Raw genomic sequence first — 17814 nt, 5'->3', positions numbered from 1 at the left:
CCATCTCCTCCTTTCCCTCCTTGGAGTTGCTTCTGCTGTTTACTCTCACTCACGTTAGCCCAGTTACCCTGCCTGCTGTAGTACATGAAGGTTCGGGAAGTTGGGATGGAGCAGGACAATGGGGCACATGCTACCTACCAGGCTGTTAGGAGCGACATCTGTTAAGAAGCACTGACTTGCTTGGACTCATACGATAACTAAAAGCAGGGTAAAACCTAGCTTCTCTACTTTCATTTTGTGTCTGCCTTCCTGTTTAGGGTTGCCTAGTTACCCCTGCATGCAGGCATGCTGACCATTCAAGGACTTATCTCATCACCCTTCAAGGATAAAGACATAAAAATAAAGTAACAGAGGCATCTTATAGTCAGCTTTTACAATTACTCCCCATGACACCTGAGGTCACCTTAGATTCCAGATGAGGGCATCCCATCCAGGGTGGGCAGAATGCATCTTGGAACATGAGCAGTTATCTTCTTAGAATGACATTGCCTCCTCAGGCAAAAGGGACTCTTTGGACCAACTTGCAGGACCAGACTGAAAGAATGTTCAGCCAGTCACACATCGTGACCAGGATTGCTCAATTATACATACAAGAATGCTTCCTGCCCCAGTTCTTCTGCTTAAATCTAAAGCTCATGTGGGCTTATTGACTTCTTATTCTGATTCTTTCCTAGGTGTGTGTATTAAGGAAATCTATCTTTGCTTCTCACCTTTACTCCTCTTTATGTTAGAGGCACCACACCCTGGTGCAATTTAAAACCTTTTCTGCCATATATTGGAAGAAAAAAAAAAAAAAAAACCTTCATATAGCTCAGACTAGCCTTGAACTCAGTAAGTAACTGGATGATAAACTTCTGATACCACTCCCTCTGCTTCAAGAGCTGAGTTCTGGGATTTCAGACATGTAACACCACATCCAATTTATACATAGTTTGGAATTAAATCTAGGGCTTTGTCTGTGCTTTGTAAGCACTCTATCAACTGGGTTACAATCCCAGTCCCTTAGCAGTTATCTGTCTTCCACGACAACTTTGAAAGGCTGATATCATGCTCTCGCATTGGTAACCAAGAGAATAAGAAAATCCTTGCTCTGTATTATGTATCTTTTTAAAAAGACTTACATATTTTATTCATATGGGTACACCACAGCTGTCTTCAGACACACCAGAAGAGGGCATCAGATCCTATTACAGATGGCTGTGAACCACCATGTGGGTGCTGGGAACTCAGGACCGCTGGAAGAGCAGTCGGTGCTCTTAACCACTGAGCCATTTCTCCAGCCCCCTATGTATCTGTTTTTACAAAAGACCCACCATGCAAGAAGGAAACCTATTACCAAAAACAAAAACAAAACAAAAAACTTCTAGACAGGCTTTCTACTTTCCAGAGGGTCGCGGGCAGGTATATACAGGAGCAAAAAGCATTTTCCTCAGCCTCGTCCTGGAATCTATAGCCTGCTATAAAACCCTTCCCATTGTAAAGGACCAGGGCCGTATGTATGGAGCCGCACCCATCTCCCTCTAACTACAAGTCCCAGCATGCAGTCTGCCACAAGAGTACGCACGCGCGTGGGAGGGGACAGTCAGGGGGAACCAGCAATAGAGACATCGCGGTCCGGTTTAGGGGCAGCTGGCGGGAGGATTCGGCAACTCCCTAAACCCGAGGCACAGCCGAGTGTGGGCGCAGAGAAGAGCGATTCAAACCCAGCGGACTGTGCAGTGTGTCGGCGGCGCGCAGGTGAGTTCAGCACTGTGCTTTCCAGGAAGTCTGTCGGCGGGCGCGGCAGCGGGTCGCTCCGGCCTGGGCGACAGAAGGGAGCGGCTGTGCTTCCCGCGTCTTGCCCGCGGGCCTCGCTGGAGAGCGGAGGGTGCCGTGCCGTTCTGGGACAGCGAGGTGTGCCGGGTGTCGCCCGCGGCCAGGCACGCAGGCTCTGGACTGTGAGTGAGTGACTTGCGGCCGGCCAGCTGGGGTTCGGGACCCGCCGTGTGGGGTTCGGGGCCCGCCACCTAGTGTTCGGGACCGGTCGACTGGTCAGAACAGACCAGATGGGGTTCGGGACCGGCCTCCTCGAGTTCGGGACTGGCCGTCTGAGTTTGGGACGGGTCGCAGCTCCGGAACCGGCGTACCCTGGGGAAGTGCTTGCCTCGCCGCCCCTCTAACCCCAGCCGTCGTCTCGCTGCCTGGGTGTTCTTGGTTGGGAGGAAAACCACAAAACTTGGGACACACCCTTTTTGTGATTGAAATCTGGTGTCTTGCATTGGCCATTTTGGTCTCTCGGCTCTGCCTTAGAATAAATTTCTGGCTCCCGTGGAGCACAGCTGAGGCCGGCTGTGAAGCTGATGCGGGTTGGTTTTGAGGACGTGACTGGGTCGTTGTATCTTTCCTTACAGAAGTTGATGCGTTTCCTCCATAAGCCTGCTTTCTGATTACAAACAGAAATGGGAAACAGCCCCAATTTTTACTTTCCTTTTCTTTCTCGACGTTTTTCCCCCTCTCTTTTCTGTTTTCTCCTCTTCTCGTTCGTTTTTAATTAAGATTCCCTTTCCCCTTTCAAATCCTGCCCCCGCCCCGTTCCCTTTTTATCCCCCCCAAACCCACCCACCTTCACTCTTGTTTTCTAAGAATCACATTCCCAACTTGACCTCTGCTTCTCTTTAAAACCAAACCAAACAAAACAAAACCACACAGCCATCTACTTGGAAATGAACAGTGCAGTAAAACTTATCCCAAGAGGTCATACTTAAACAGGAAATGAGCCTGTGGAGATCTGCTGGCTATGTGCAGTCTTCTGACATTTGAGTGCAGTTCATGTTTCTTTTTCTGAAAATTTTTCAGAATGGTTTTTTTGCATATTAAATTGATTAATCTACAGACCTGTCACTATTTCAGAATAGCTTTGCTCAGACTCCTTTTCTTTAGTTCTCTTCCTAGTTCTAGTTCACACATCTTACACACACATATCTCTTTTTTTTGATATTTTGAGCCAGTCTCACTTTGTAACCCAGGTTGGCCTTTAAGCCCATTCTTTTCCTGCCTCAGCTTCCCAGGACTGGAATTACAGACAGGGCCAAAGAGCTATAATATATTAAGAGCTGACAGTAGGGCCTGGAAAGAAGGCTCAGAAAATAAGAACACACTGAATCCCATCTCTGGCTCGACATGTGTGTTCCATTGTATTCCAACCTTAGAACATCCTAGCACTGCATCTGCCAGCTTTTGTCGATTATCTTAGAGTGAAGTTGATGATAGCCAGGTAACCCATTATTATCCTAGCCTTCTCTGGTGTGTGTGTGTGTGTGTGTGTGTGTGTGTGTGTGTGTGTGTGTGTGTGTGTGTGTTCACGCATGTGAACATGCATGTGAAAGCTTAGAAGTTCATGTCATGTCCTCCTGAATCATATCCACTAAACCATATCCCGAAGCCCCTCCTGTTATTATTAAAAATTAATCCATTTGGGAAGCCTTGGACATGTGTTATCATCCCAAACCCTTCTTAGACAAGAATGCCCAAAGTTGTGTCTTGAGGATATTACTGCCTTATAACTGAACTTCTTTTATCTTTGTGGTAAGCCACTGGGTCTCATTTCGTCTAATAGGTATTAAATATTTGTAGGTCAGATCCCATCACAATTTGGTTTTCAGAGTAATAGTTTTTTGGGTTTTTTTTTTTCAGGCTGGAGATGTAGCTCAATTAAAGGCTTGCTTAGCATGTGTTAGGACCTAGGTTTGAACCACAAAAACAAAAGGATAATTTTCAACTCCCAGTAACTGGCTTATTTAAACAACAGGTTCAGTGCAACAGAAAGAACCTAAGGGCTTACACCATGTAGGGGCAACACTTTTCACACTTAACATACATAAGTCACCATACCTGTTCTTTTTGAAGTGGGATTTCGAATTTTCGTATTTTAAAGTCAGTAGAAATCACTCTTTAAAAACCAAGATGAGAAGATAATTTTAAAGATATTTTAAGATGCTTATAATAGTTCTTTTAAGACGGGTGCTGATAATTGTGATATCAGATACGAATGCAGGGCTTGCCTAATTTTTAGTTGAAAAAAAAAAACATTGTTTGAGACAGGGTCTCACATAGCCTAGGCAGACCTCCAATTTACAATGTTGCCAAAGCTAGCCTTGAGCTCCTGATCTGAGCCTCCATATCCTGGGTGCTGGGATTACAGGCGGTGCCATGGGCCAGGCCAGCTCCTCCTTCCCTCTTTTCTCCCATCTTCAGAGTCATGTGTGTTCACGGTTTCAGTAATTAACTATTTCAGCAAGTATATAGTTCACTCTGTCCTAGACACTGGGGTTCCTGATGTGTGTGTAAGGCAGGATTCCTGTTAGGAAGCTTGCTTTCTTTGGAACTATGCCTGTGTCCTGCTGCAGAGCACTTTGAAGGGAATAAGAACACAATGTGTGCTATCTCAACACAGAGCACAGTGTAGTTTCATAGGTTTGCTTGGAACTTGAGATGAAGACAGAAATCAGCTAGCTCCAAGCGCTGTGATCAGTAGGGTCGAGTTTGCAGGTATAAACCCATACTTGGATTAGAGATCTACAGAGGGAGGGGAGAGATGAAAGGGGAAGAGATAGAGGAAGATAAGATGGAGATAGTGGGGGAAATGGCTTTTAAAGGTGTTCTGTGTCAGTCCGTACTCTGGTTTATTGTTTAGGCTTGAATCACGAACTTCCTGCCTTTGCTCCCAGAGTGCCAGGATTTTGGGCTTGTGCCACCACTTGGGAATCTTTGTTTGTTTGTGACGGGTTTTACTTTGGAACTCACTGTGACAGGTTGTTTGCACACTCACAGCAAGCAGCCTTCTCCACTCAGCCTCCCAAGTGCTGGAGTTAGAGCCCTGAACCGCCACACCAGAGTCCGGGAGGGCATTATTGTGCAAGCTATAATTGTAGCTGAAGTGTGTATCAGTGCTGGTTATTAACCTATCTGATTACACTTCTCAGATCAGTTAAAATTGTAAGTGTGAAATTATATTGAAAGGAAAACAGTATAGAAAACAGAAATATTATTTGTGATGGTCGAGTAACTTGTTAGATATTAAAATTGTAGCCAGATTCTGCTTGCTAATTATAGAATTTAAATCTAAGCATACATTCTTGTATCTGCCTGAATCCATTAGTGGGCATATATGTATTGGTATACACTCACACATGGGGGTACATTTGTGTGGAAGCTGGGACTTTTTTGAAGAGAGGGTCTCTCTACGCAGGCTGTCCTGGAACTCACTGTATAGACCAGGCTGGCCTCAAAACTCACATACATCTTCCTGCTTTTGCCTCCTGAGTACTGAGATTAGGGATATGTCCCAACATGCCAGATTCTACCTTATTTTTCTAAGAACTCAAGTGTAAGGTTGACTAGTCAGTCACTGAGTCCCAGGATCCTCCTGTCTCCCTTTCCCCAACTCAGGCATTACAAGCACACACCACTGGGCTTTTATTTGGGTACTGGGGTATCAAATCTCTGTTCCTTGTGCTTGTATGGTAATTACCAACTGAGCCACCTCCACGGACCTGTCAGTTTGTTTTGTTTAGATATGTAGTAGTGATGAAGGAATAGAGGTTTTAATAATTCCGAGTGGTAATAGTTGAAAGTGCATGCATTATAGTACTCTAAAATTTCTTCTGAAACAAAATCCTTACCCTGTACCTTAGAAATAGAAATTTTACATTTATTTATTGTGTGGATACCCAGGTATTACGATGGTGCAAATGAGGAGGTCTCAGGACAATCTGAGAGTCAGTTCTCTCCAGCCTGTGGCTCCAGGGAATTTAACTCAAGTCATCTAGCTTGTGCCTTTACCTGCTGAGCTGTATTGTTGGTCCCACCATGAACCTATGTCTTGAAGTAGAATGCTGCTCTTTTTATGACCTATCCTTAAGGCTGTAAAGATACTCTGGTTTCTTTACAGGGTCTCATATGCGCTAGGCTGGCCTCAAACTCAACTATTTTCAATAATGACCTTAACCTTCTCTTCTTGCTTCTCCCTATAACCATAACCCACCACACCCAGCGAGATAGCTGCTTTCTTATAGAGGATTTCTTGTTACAGAGTTTTCATGTTAGTCTAACTGTGATCCAATTCAAATAATTTAGGGGTGGGATGGGTTTGCCTTTTGTTTGATTTTGTTCTGAGATAGGCTGTTACTCATCAGCCCAGGCTGGCTTGGAACTCCCAGACTGGACTTTGACAGCCATCCTCCACCTTCTGCATCCCAAGTGCTAGGATTACAGTCATGAAGCATCACACCTAAGCTAGGTTCACTGTTCATGTATATCTTCCCATTACTCTCATTATTATACAGTCATTTTATTGAAGCCGTGCACAGGGTGCATGCTCATTATCTTTGCACTTGGGATACTTAGGCAGAGAATCTTGAGTTAAGGGAGGCCAGCTTGAGCTGTATGTAGAAATCCTATCTCAAAACAACCTTACTGTTTGTGTACCATACCCGTTTACCCACTTAAAAGGAAGTCCAAGGAGACACCGAAAAACCAAAACAAAACAAAAAACCAATCCCAGCATTATAATCAAGCAATTGGTAATTTAAACGAGACTGTCTCAAAGCAAATACAGCAAAACAATAAGTGTTAATGGTTGTAAAGTCAATGGATTTTTAGTATATTCTAAAGAACTGAGCCATCCATTTTAGAGCATTTTTCTCCAGAGCAGTCAGTACGTCTCTGGAGACTTGATATAAACTGAATCACATAACAAGTGATCTTTGACTTGTACTGGTTGTTGGTATTAGAAGTCCTGGAACTTACTGTGTAGCCTAGGCTCTTTAATTGTGGTAGAAGGGTCTTGGGCTTTGAAGTGCTGATATTATAGAGTTACCCACCATGTCTGGCTTTGTTCCCTTTTTTTTCCTTTCTAAATTACATTTATTTATTTTGTATGTGTCTATGCTGTACATTGTGGGTGGCCATGTGCCACCATGCTACGTGTGTGGAGGTCAGAGAAGAGCCCATAGGAGTCTCTTATGTCCCTCTACCTTGTAGGTCCAGGGAATTGAACTTCGGTCATCAGGCTTGGTAGCAACTGCCCTGACCTCTTGCTGACCTTTTTTTTTTAAACGGCTTCTTTGTAGGCTATGAAGCTGATGATGACCTTGAATTTTTTATTCTCTTGCCTTCCTCTCCCATGTTAAGATTATAGACATGGTATGTGCTACTAATTAAACCCGGGGTTTTATGTGTGCTGGACAGGTGCTCACCAACTGTTCTGTATCCTCTGTGCAACCCTTTCGATCCTGAGAGAATTGCTAAAATAGTATGAAGTTCTTGATAGGTGTGACCTTTTTGGCCTGTAAGAATATACACTCCCTAGGGTATTTATGCTCAAGTGCCTACACCCACTCCCTAGGGAAGAAACAAAAACACACAGAAACAAACTTACAAAAATAAGGTCCCTGATAGACAGAGATAACCCTTTGCTGAAGTGCATGTGAGAAAAATGGCCATAAGACAGACTAGGAGAAGTGAGGGCAGAGTGGACGGGATGCTGAGAGTGTTTCGATAGGGTCTTCCAGGCTGGCCCACAGCATCCTCCTGGTTCTCCTGTTCAGACATAAGCATGGCCCATCGAACCTGGCTACGTGTTACATGTATTCCTGGTATGCTGGACTTGTGGGGCATCTAGGCACCAGAGAGTCTGGTGCAGAAAGTTCACAAATTCAGGGCTAGCAGGGACTTTACAAAGCAAGATATTTTGGGTTTTTGGGTGTTTTGTTGTAACTAATGAGGAATTGTTGAGGAATATTCCTTCAGTGTGCATAGCAGCAAAAGAGAGATGGCCCTTCAAGTATGTACGCATCAAGTCAGACTCAAATGAAATGTGTGTACCTTTCCGTCAGCCCTCACCTTGAGCAAAGATGGCACGATTTCATACAGCTTGAAGGTTTCAGAGTTAACCCCTGACCCTCACCCCTCTTTTTTTTTTTTTCCTGCAGTTTGCCCTAAAGTATACAGTATTGCCACAAACCACAAAACATGAGGGGATGGGGCTGAGACAGAGCATACGGTTTTACCTCAGCAGATACTCCTCAGTGACTTCCTGGATGTAGTTTGTTCTTGCTACTCCATTCAGCCTCCGCCTTCCCCAGCTGCAGAAGAAACTCATTTGCACAGTTCCCAACCTCAGGTCTAAACCTTAGACTTGGCCCCTGTCTTCTGATTAGAACACTAGGGAATTGCCTTCAAGGAAGTGTTTCTACAGGTGTGTGAAGAATAGAAAAATATTTGAACACACAGGGAGAAGGATATTTTAGATTGGAGCAAAACAATGTGATCTAAGGATGGAAAGTAGAACAGCAGAGAGAGGAGAGAGAGAGAGAGAGAGAGAGAGAGAGAGAGAGAGAGAGAGAGAGGGAGGGAGGGAGGGAGGGAGGGAGGGAGGGAGGGAGGGAGGGAGGGAGGGAGGGAGGAGAGAGAGAGAGAGAGAGAGAGAGAGAGAGAGAGAGAGAGAGAGAACTCGACTGTGTGCCTGAGTGTGTGTGCTGTTGGTTGCAGATCCCTCTCAGTCCAGGAGATTGTCAGATGCCTTGCTCTGGAGTTACATCGGACTGAGTGGCTGCCAGTGAGAACTGGGAACTGAACTCAGGCCCTCTGTCCAAGCCGTACAGTCTCCTAACTACTGAGCATCTCTCAGTTCCTTTTTGCCCTGTTTTGAAACAGAATCTCCCTGTGTAGCCCTGGATGGTCTTAAATTTCTCTTTTACATTTATTTGTTTGTGTGTGACCCTCTGCATACTGGTGGCCATCAGAGGACAACTTCATTTTCAGGAGTCTGTTTCTCCTTCCAGGGATCCAACTCAGGTAATCAGGCAGCTGCTGTGTGTACCTGAACCACTGTGCAGGTCTTGTGGACTGTATTTTTTTTTTTAATCAGTCCTTTTTCTCTTTTTCCTTTTCTTCCCCTAGCTCCAGGCCCTGCTGCCTGTTAGCCTAGGCTTTGATCTTTTGCTTACACCGTACTTTTCTCCCTCTTCTGGCTGAATCCGCCTGTTTCTGACCACCCACAGTTATCTTGGAACTGTGGCAGCACTAATTGTCAGGCCCACGGGTTTGAACTGCTAATTATGTATTGCCTTGATTTTTAAAGTAGCTTTATGTTGTGTTTCATTTTCCTAAATAGGTGGTGTCCATGGGGCTCTTAGGACTCAGGGAACACAAACCACTTAGGCTTGCTTGCTATGGTGCTGGGGCTAGGATTGTCATGGATTGTTATTATAAAACCACTGAGCTCTCAGAATGAACTCCAGCTGGGATTCAGCTTGGCCCCTTAGAAATATGCTCACCCCGTGCCAGCTTCCTGGATATGTGTGTGGCTTGCTTGGGGTCTCTTTGGCTCTTTTCTGTGCTTCTCCACTCTACAATATTACTTACTTTTTTTTTTTTAAATGAGAATTATAATTTATCTTGACTTAAGCTTTTTGGAGTTGTCTTAAATCTTAACGTTTGGCATTTCCTGCTTTTTCATGACATATGGTTTCCCTAAAGCTTCTGTTGGTTTGTTCTTTAGCTTTGAGACGTAGGGTCTATCATTGCAGCCCAGGATGGCCTCGAAGTCAGTGGCGGTCCTGAGGGCTGGGATTATAGGCACAAACCACCATACATGGCTTTTATTTATTTGTTTATTCATTTGTTCGTTTATTTTTGTGCTGAGGATCAAGCTCAGGGCCTTGGGCATGTTAGACAAGTGTTCTACCACTGAGCTGCGGCCTCGGTTAAGATTTAGTTCCCGTGTCCGAGTGTTTGCTTGCATCAGTGTATGTGCACATGTATGTACCTGCTGTGTGGAGGCCAGAAGAGCAGGGGATCCCCCAAAGGTGGCGTTGCAGGTGGTTGTAAGTGCTGTGTATGTTCTAGGAACCACAGCCAGGTTCTCTGCAGGAGCAGCAGGCACTCTTTCTGGGGCTTGAAGGTTTGTAAATATATTACTTTACTTTGCACATTTGCTCAGCTTAAATGTGACTCTTCCTGGCTTATGGAGTCATGAGTAATACATGAGCCTTCAAGTTGGAGTTTTGTCTTTCAGCTGTCTAAACTATATTTGATCTGCCATGCTTGGGTGGAAAGAACAGAGAAAGGATATTTATCTATTTTTATTTTGTTGTGTGTATGCACATAAGTACAGTGTCCTTGGAGGCCAGAAGCATTGAATCCCCTGGAACTGATCGGAGGTTAAGAGCTGTCTGGCATGGATACTGAGAATCAAGCTCAGGTCACTGAAAAATTAGCATGTGCTCTAACCACTGAACCACCTCTCGAGCCTCTTGATGTAATGTTACCTTTTGCATAGTATTTTTACTGTAGCATGTAATTACTACTTTCTGGGGTTTAAAGGTTTTTGTAAATATATTACATTGCTTTGCACGTTTAGTTTTACTTTGGTTTTCCTTCTCTTTTATATCCTGCTGGCTGTGGCTTGCTCTGAGTCAATTAGATTAGTTAGCTTCTTTTAATGTGACATATTAGTGACATGATAGAAGTAGTTGAAACTAGTGATTATTAGTGACTATGATAGAAATTGAATGTTTTATAGAAATAGTATGAGATTGTGGAAAAATGGGAACTTTAAATCTTGTTTAAATCTTACATTCACTGAGAAGTATATAGTCTTAGGCAGGTTCTTTTTTCTCTCTGAGACTCAGATTGGTTTTAACAAATAACAGAATATTATTACTATAATTATATTATATAAATATTAATGTTATACAGGCTTATAAAATACTGTATTACTATGATTTATATTTTATATTATGTACTATTACTCTTGTGTCGATGTTAAAGAAGGTTGCATATAAATATATATGCAAATGAAATTTATTCCTCTTCTTCATTGTTGTGAAGTATGGTATGTGGTCCCTTATCAATCTGAGAGTCTTAGGTAAAGAAGTGAATCTTCAGGCTGGTGAGATGGATGGCAGGGAGAAGTGCTTGCTGTGTAAGCCTCATCACTACGTGCATGTAATGCTACAGAGGTACCTGTATTCACACACACACATACACACACACACACACACACACACACACACACAAAATGCAAAGTTTGAAGTAGTTCCGTATGATGTGATTGAAACACAAGCAGTTTCACTCTTAAAAAAAATAATAATAATTGCAGTTGTGACAGTCAGTTTAGATGTGTCTTGAACTCCTGTTTCCAGCCCTTGCTAAGCTCTCTGCAACCCTGCTTCTTTCCCAAGTAACGTTTTACTTCTGTGTGTCTCTCAAGTTCTCTAACTATGAAAGAAAATGTTCTTTCTCCCACGCCAGAGTCTGTGCCAAGGCAGCCCCTGTACCCACTTCTTGGCTGTGGCCACAGTTCCCGAGACTTCCCTTCTTTCCTCAGCTCTGCCGCCAGCTGTCCCCAGGCCTTCGTGCTGATTTGTTTTCTTTTCTCCTCAGCTCCCTCCCACTTTCCCTTCCCAGAAACCACCGCCACCAACTGTATGGTTTTCATTAGTTTAGTCATTTTACATGGCTTTACTTTGTGTTATATGTGACTATGTTTTTTAAGTATACATGAACCAATGTACACAAACATAAAAGTTACTCATATCACAGTAATATTATGGTAGGTATACATGCTTACACGTATTACTTAATGTCCAAATAAGGTTAAATTCATCTCCTTAGACATTTATCATTTCCTAATGGTAAGCGCTGTCCAAATCTCTTCTTTGTGTGTTTTAAAACGTATTGTATTAATGTTTTTATCTGTGATTACACCATTTTGCCACAACACACATTGTGTGACTGTAACTTGATGCCTGTTGTCTCTATCCCCCTTATGTATTTTCAAGGCTAGATTATAGTGAGGGTTTTCATGTTGTTTTGTTTTCAAGACAGGGTTTCTCTGTGTGGCCCTGGCTGTCCTGAGACTTATTCTATACACCAGATTGGTCTCCAACTCCGATCTGCCTGCTTCTGTCTCCCAAGTGTTGGGATTAAAGGTGTGTACTGTGCCCAGTTTACAGTGAGTTTTTTTTTAATCACTTAAAATGACCTCTTCTATTCCAATAGCATAAGAAATGTACACTTTGTGCTAGAGATTTTATGTTGTCTGAAACTTCCAGTACAGACTTGTAAATACCACATCTTACTGGACCACACTTACTCGAGTTTAGTCACTACACTACAAATTACTTTTTTTAATGCCGTAAGGCATCAGGGTATATTATACAAATTCTAGTCTTGTACCATTTATAACCTATAATGAGTGCCTCTGTGCCAGGCATGATGGCCCAGAGGATACAAAGGCCCTTGCTACGAAGCCTGGCAATCTGAGTTTAATCCCTGATACCCACATGGTGGAAAGAGAGCGCTGACTGCCGAAAGCTGCCCTCTGACTTCCACAGAGGGGCTGTGTTGACACGTGTACACACACACACACAAGAAGGAAGGAGAAAGCTTCCCTTTAATCTGAAAAGTAGTTTGTGATAACAAAGCTTCCTGTATACCCAGACTTTTGAAATTAATTAGAATGATAACCATTGCTGGCCCCTAAAAACCATAAGTATGCTGTGTCTGAGGTGTGTAGGAAATGCCTTTACAGGCAGGTGTTCATACTAGATGAGGCCCACAACCCATGAATGGCATGTCATGAGGTTAAATAGTTCCAAGTGTTGACCTTTGAGAAGGGAAAAGACCAGGTGGTTGAAGGAGATAAAAAAAAAAATGGCTTTAGAAAGAACAGGTTTGAGCTGGACTTAAACTGTGAGGGGTTTGGATAGGATGGAGAAATCTGGAGATGGGTGGGGCTTGTTTCGGATATGTGTGCACTAACTCTGTGAAACAAGCACAGCAGCAGGGTGAGACCCCTGCCTAGGGATCGTAGTTCAGAGTCACCCAGCGAACAAGAACATTCCTAAGTACAGGCTTGAAGAGTGCTTCAGCGACCGAGCTGCACCAGAGCAGAGCCGGCCTGTCGAGGGCCTGCCTCCTTCCTCCTCTTGAGAGCCAGGATTTCGTCAAGTCCTGGAACCTTGCCGAGGAAGGAGCAAGGGCTGAAGATAAGGATGTTGTGTGTGGTGCTGTTGCTTGTTTTTCAGTTAATTTTTAGAGATGTGGAGCTTGGAAGGTTGTTTCTCTTAATATTTCCTTAGGGAAAAGATCTTGAGAGAAAAAAAAAAAATCCCCAAACTGGCCTCGGTCCCAGTTTGAGACTTTCACAACCTTCAGTCAAAAACTGGAGAACTTGAGAGATTGCGTGATCACGTACATTTGAGGAAGGGTTAGCTATTGCTTTTAGAGACTGAAGTATTTTCTGATCTAGAATTATTTTTCTTGCTCTCAGTTCTTTTTTGTGTGAGGAATGAAGCCACTGCCTCACTAATACTAAACATACTTAGCAGGTCTGTTGGGTAGTTCATGGTTCTTGCTTTACTCTTTACAGCAAAGCACTCTTCCCTATCACCTCAGTGTGGTAATAGGAAATCAGAGACATTTGTTTCTTCAAGTGCAGAAACGCAGCATCCAGTTGAGCTGTCCTTCAGAAGTAGACAAGTAAACAAAGGAGCATGACCCAGAACTGAAAAGGGTATCACTCGGTATGTAGTGAACACTGGGGTGCTCTTATTTCAGCTTTCCTGTTCCTCTCTGGTTCTCATAGAATCCATTTCTTTGTAAAAGCTCTGTATGTAGAGTTCAAAGGACCATTAAGGATTTCTTGATAAGGATTTCTTGATAACCATTAGAGTTTCTTTCTGTCTGAATACGGTGGCTCCTGCCTTTAATCCCAGCCCTTGTGAGGTAAGTGCAGGAGGATCTGGAGTTCAAGGCCATCCTTGTTTATATTGTTGCTTTAAATAAAAAAGTGGTTTCTTTTATCCTGTACTAGCGCTGGCACCATTAGGGCCACATGGCACTTCGGGCATCTTTATCTCAGCTCTCCATGCTGCCTCCAAGTACTCGCAGACCCCAGTTTTCTTTGACCCAGGCAGTCCACTCCTGGCTGCTTCTATCCCGGGTGGATACGACCGCCCTAGCATGTTGTTTTCACTCACTTCCCCCTGGCTGTTGTTGCCAAGCCTTAGACACACACATCCCAACTCTGCGGAGGGCTTTGTGCGTCCCACCACTACGCTTTCTTTTGAACTCAATTAAGTCCCCACATTAATGAACAAACCAAAATACTCCTAACAACCTGTATTTATGTGCAGAGAATATTGACATCTGCTGCCATGTTGGCTTCTAGTTCCTTCCCCTTCTACATCTTCCTCCATTTCCCTCAATTCTCCTGCTTCTCCCCTTCCTCCCTCCTTCTTTTCCCCACCTTCCTCCTTCTCATCCAATGATAGGCTTCGCCTTATCCTGGACCCGCCTTGTTGCATAATGACATCATCTTACATATATAGGAGGTTCTGGCCAGCCTGAGCTACATGAGAACCTGTCTCAAAAAAAAAAAAAAAAAAGAAAAGTTTCTTATACCTAAAAAATAGGTCTAACTTAAGAGACGGATGCTAATATGTAATGGAGGACTGCTAATCTTCCCTAGAATATGACCTGAAATTACACGTAAGCTTTGATGAGATCTGCTTCCCAGAGGCCTCTTCTTAAATTACAACTTCCCCCTCCCCACCCCCCCCTCCTTTCTTGAGACAGGGTCTCACTGTTTAGTTCTGGCCCCTTGGAACTTGATCTCTAGACTGGCTATCCTTCAGAACTGTGACCATTCTCCTGCCTCTACTTCCCCAGCACTGGAACTGCAGGTGTGTGCAACACCACTCCCAGCTTTCTTTTTAAATAAGAGAAAATGTAGTAGATTGACCACAACAGATAGTAAATGAATTCCTACCGAAGTAGGGAGAAAACAGGTTTATTGAGTATGTCACAAACAGGTTTATCGAGTGCACTGCAGGGAGAGGCAGGCTGGGCAGTAACAAAAGCACTGCCTGAAACTTGACTTTGAGTGAGAAACCATGGCTGAGGGTAGTGGCTGAGCTAGGAAACAGAGGCAGGAGGATCACTGCAAGCTCAGGGTTAGACTACTCTACATAGTCTCCACAAAAGACAATGAGTGTTCGTTGTGTTTGTTTTACAGTCACTGATTGGGAAACTTCTTGGTTTTTATTTTGGCTTAAGACTTGTCTTAAACAGCCCAGGCTGACCTTAAAGTGCTAAGATTACTGGTATGTACCACCACACCCAGCTTTATTTGTGAAATCTTCATATAAAAATATCCCAAGGATATTTTTAAATCCATGTCTTGTGGGCATATTTTTGGTGGCTTACATTTTAGCAGTCTCTAAAAGCATTTTCTCCCATACTTTACCAAAAACCTTACCTGATTCAGTTATCTAAAATTTGGGGACAGCTTTCATTCAGAATACCCAGATGCCTTATTAACTGTTAACCAGCAAGTCTGCAAGTATTACTGATGGAAGTTATGTTGAGAATGGTTTTTCTCAGTAGAGTTTTCTCATTTAGGGACACTTGGTTTTCATGTGAACAGGGATGCACCCCTTACTCTCCACTGCAGCATGATTGTTGGTATACAGTGTTGCTAGAAGATGGGGTTCCACCTACCTGTGGGCGTGAGAGGTGCCCAGGGCAGAGTCAAGCTTGCTTTTGCTACTCCTCACAGTTTGCTGGTCACCACTGTTGTGAATCCAACAGAAGATGAGTGCTGTGTCTGTACTTAGACTCAACTTTAAGGAACTGTTGAATATCACAGCCTGTGTCTTTTCTGTGAGTTATCTTGGATCCTTGTGAGCTTTTAAAGCCAGTTTGAGAAACAGTTCTAAAGTGAAGAGAAAAAAAGAAGAATGTGTTCTGTGTAATTTTCTCTTTGACCTTTCCTCTTGTTTCCATAGGCCTTTTCCTGTCTACGTCCCATAGGGGCTCCCTCCCATAACACATGAAACGTGGTAGGCCTTTAATAAATGTATACATTGATTTGAAGATGGATTGGAAAATTAAGAGTGTTTAAAAATTCATGCTGAGTCCCAAAATAAAGCAATAACTATTTAAGTCAAAGAAAGTCCTAGGGACAGAGCTGAGAAAGGCACTTCTGTTCACCACGTGCATGGCAGTCAGCCCATCCTCTTAGACCTAGTCTAGTTTTGGGACTGTTTGTAAGTTGTTCCATCTTATTAACTTGGTAGAGTAAAAACATAATTGCAGAAGGAAGAGTGAGTCATAGCTGTACTGCTCTGTTGGGAGAGAAAGGGAAAAACAACAAAACTCAGATTAATCCCCCCATTATGCACTTGGAGTAGTTAGCCATTTATTTATGGCTGAGCACTGTTGGGTTTGTTCATAGGATAGCTGCAGAAGGCTTTTAAGTTAACTGAGACCGAGACACTGAGCATGCCAGGGGCACCTGCTTTGGCATTCATCTGTGTTTCTCACCTTGCTTCTCATCCGTTGCCATTGCTCCACCAAGATGACAGGAGGGTCACAGGGAGTGGGAGCAGTTTGCAGCAATGAACCATGACAGGAAGTATCTTACTCACACGGGAGCCCCAAAGTCTGTCGGGTCCACATTGACAGATTGCTTTTGAAGTGGTGTGAGTAACCTGTTGAAGTATTTTCTTGCAATAGTGGCTGGAGTGGTCTGGCTGCTTTCTGCTATAAGGTTGTCCTTGCCCTCTGTAACCTCCGTCTAATTAAAGCTCTTTGTTCTGACCCTAGCAGGTTTGCTGGGCTGCCTAGTAACCTTAGGTTTTGTTCTTTCCCCTTATGCTTCTGGTATCTAAAGATCTCAGTTTGAACACCTCAACTTGGGATGTGGCATTGGGAGAATGTGCTGGACTATGACACAATTCTAGAAACAGGTCAGAGCAGTTGCTCAGTGTGAGAGAGGTTGGTGGGTGTGGCTACAGAAGGGTAACGACCTGAGGAGTCCTGTAGGTTGAAACTTCATCTTGACAGTGGTGGTAGATGCATGGATTTGTGTTGGTGTAAAAGAAGAAATAGCATAAAAACACACATAGGACTGCATGTAAAACTGGGCAGGTGAAGTAAGACCAATGGGATGAGTCAAGATCATTGTCTTCCTTGTGATCTGTGGTTTTGCAAAACAGACACAATGTGGAAGAAACTCTTTGATATTATCTCTTTGCACTGTGTGTGATTCTACTATTAGCTCAGTAAAGACTTAAATATCGGGGGAGGCATGGGGAAAAAGACTTGAACATCACATTATATACCACAAATATACACAATTATAATTGGTTTACAGTGAAAAATTCTTGAGTTGGACTGAGAAGATGACTTCGTGGTTAAAGCACTGAATTAAACTCCTCAGAGTCAGGTCTGGTGTCAGGTATCTGCAGTCTCAGCACTGCTTACAGGGATGGGAACAAAGACGAGAAAGCCCCCCGAAGCTTATGAGCCAGCTGGCCTCATTCATAGCATCAAAAAGTGACCATAACTCAAACACACACCAACACCTGAGGTTGTCCTCTGAGTCCACATGTGCGTGCACACACACACACAAAGAGAAAAACCCTTCCATTAAAAAAGAAGATAACTCATGTAGAGTGTGGCTTTATTATAGGACTTGGCTCTGCAGGACCCACATAGTTTGGATGTGGAGTGTGAGAGAAGTCAAAGTGAACTTCAAGATTTTTGGTCAAAGCAACCAAGAGAATGAAGTTGCCGTTTATTGTTATGAGCAAGATGGCAAGGGGCTGTGTGTGTGTGTGTGTGTGTGTGTGTGTGTGTGTGTGTGTGTGTGAGAGAGAGAGAGAGAGAGAGAGAGAGAGAGTGTGAGAGAGAGTGTGAGAGAGAGAGAGAGAGAGAGAGAGAGAGAGAGAGAGAGAGAGAGAGAGAGAGAGAATGAGAATT

At 43.5% G+C, this 17814-nt stretch overlaps 1 protein-coding gene across 1 annotated transcript in view; it reads left to right on the top strand.

Moving 5' to 3' along the window:
• Positions 1 to 1599: 1599 nt before the first annotated feature.
• Positions 1600 to 17814, top strand: part of TMOD3 (tropomodulin 3) — a 52276-nt gene continuing 36061 nt past the window's right edge. The window contains exon 1 of the mRNA XM_080934884.1: positions 1600 to 1737. The gene's annotated coding sequence lies outside the window, so the exon portion shown is untranslated. The remainder of the gene's footprint in view (positions 1738 to 17814) is intronic.

The sequence above is a fragment of the Micromys minutus genome (genome assembly GCF_963924665.1).
Source record: "Micromys minutus genome assembly, chromosome: 21".
NCBI classification, from domain to species: Eukaryota; Metazoa; Chordata; class Mammalia; order Rodentia; family Muridae; genus Micromys; species Micromys minutus.
The sequence above is the reverse complement of the archived record's forward strand: the minus strand, read 5'-3'. Positions and strand labels throughout refer to the sequence as shown.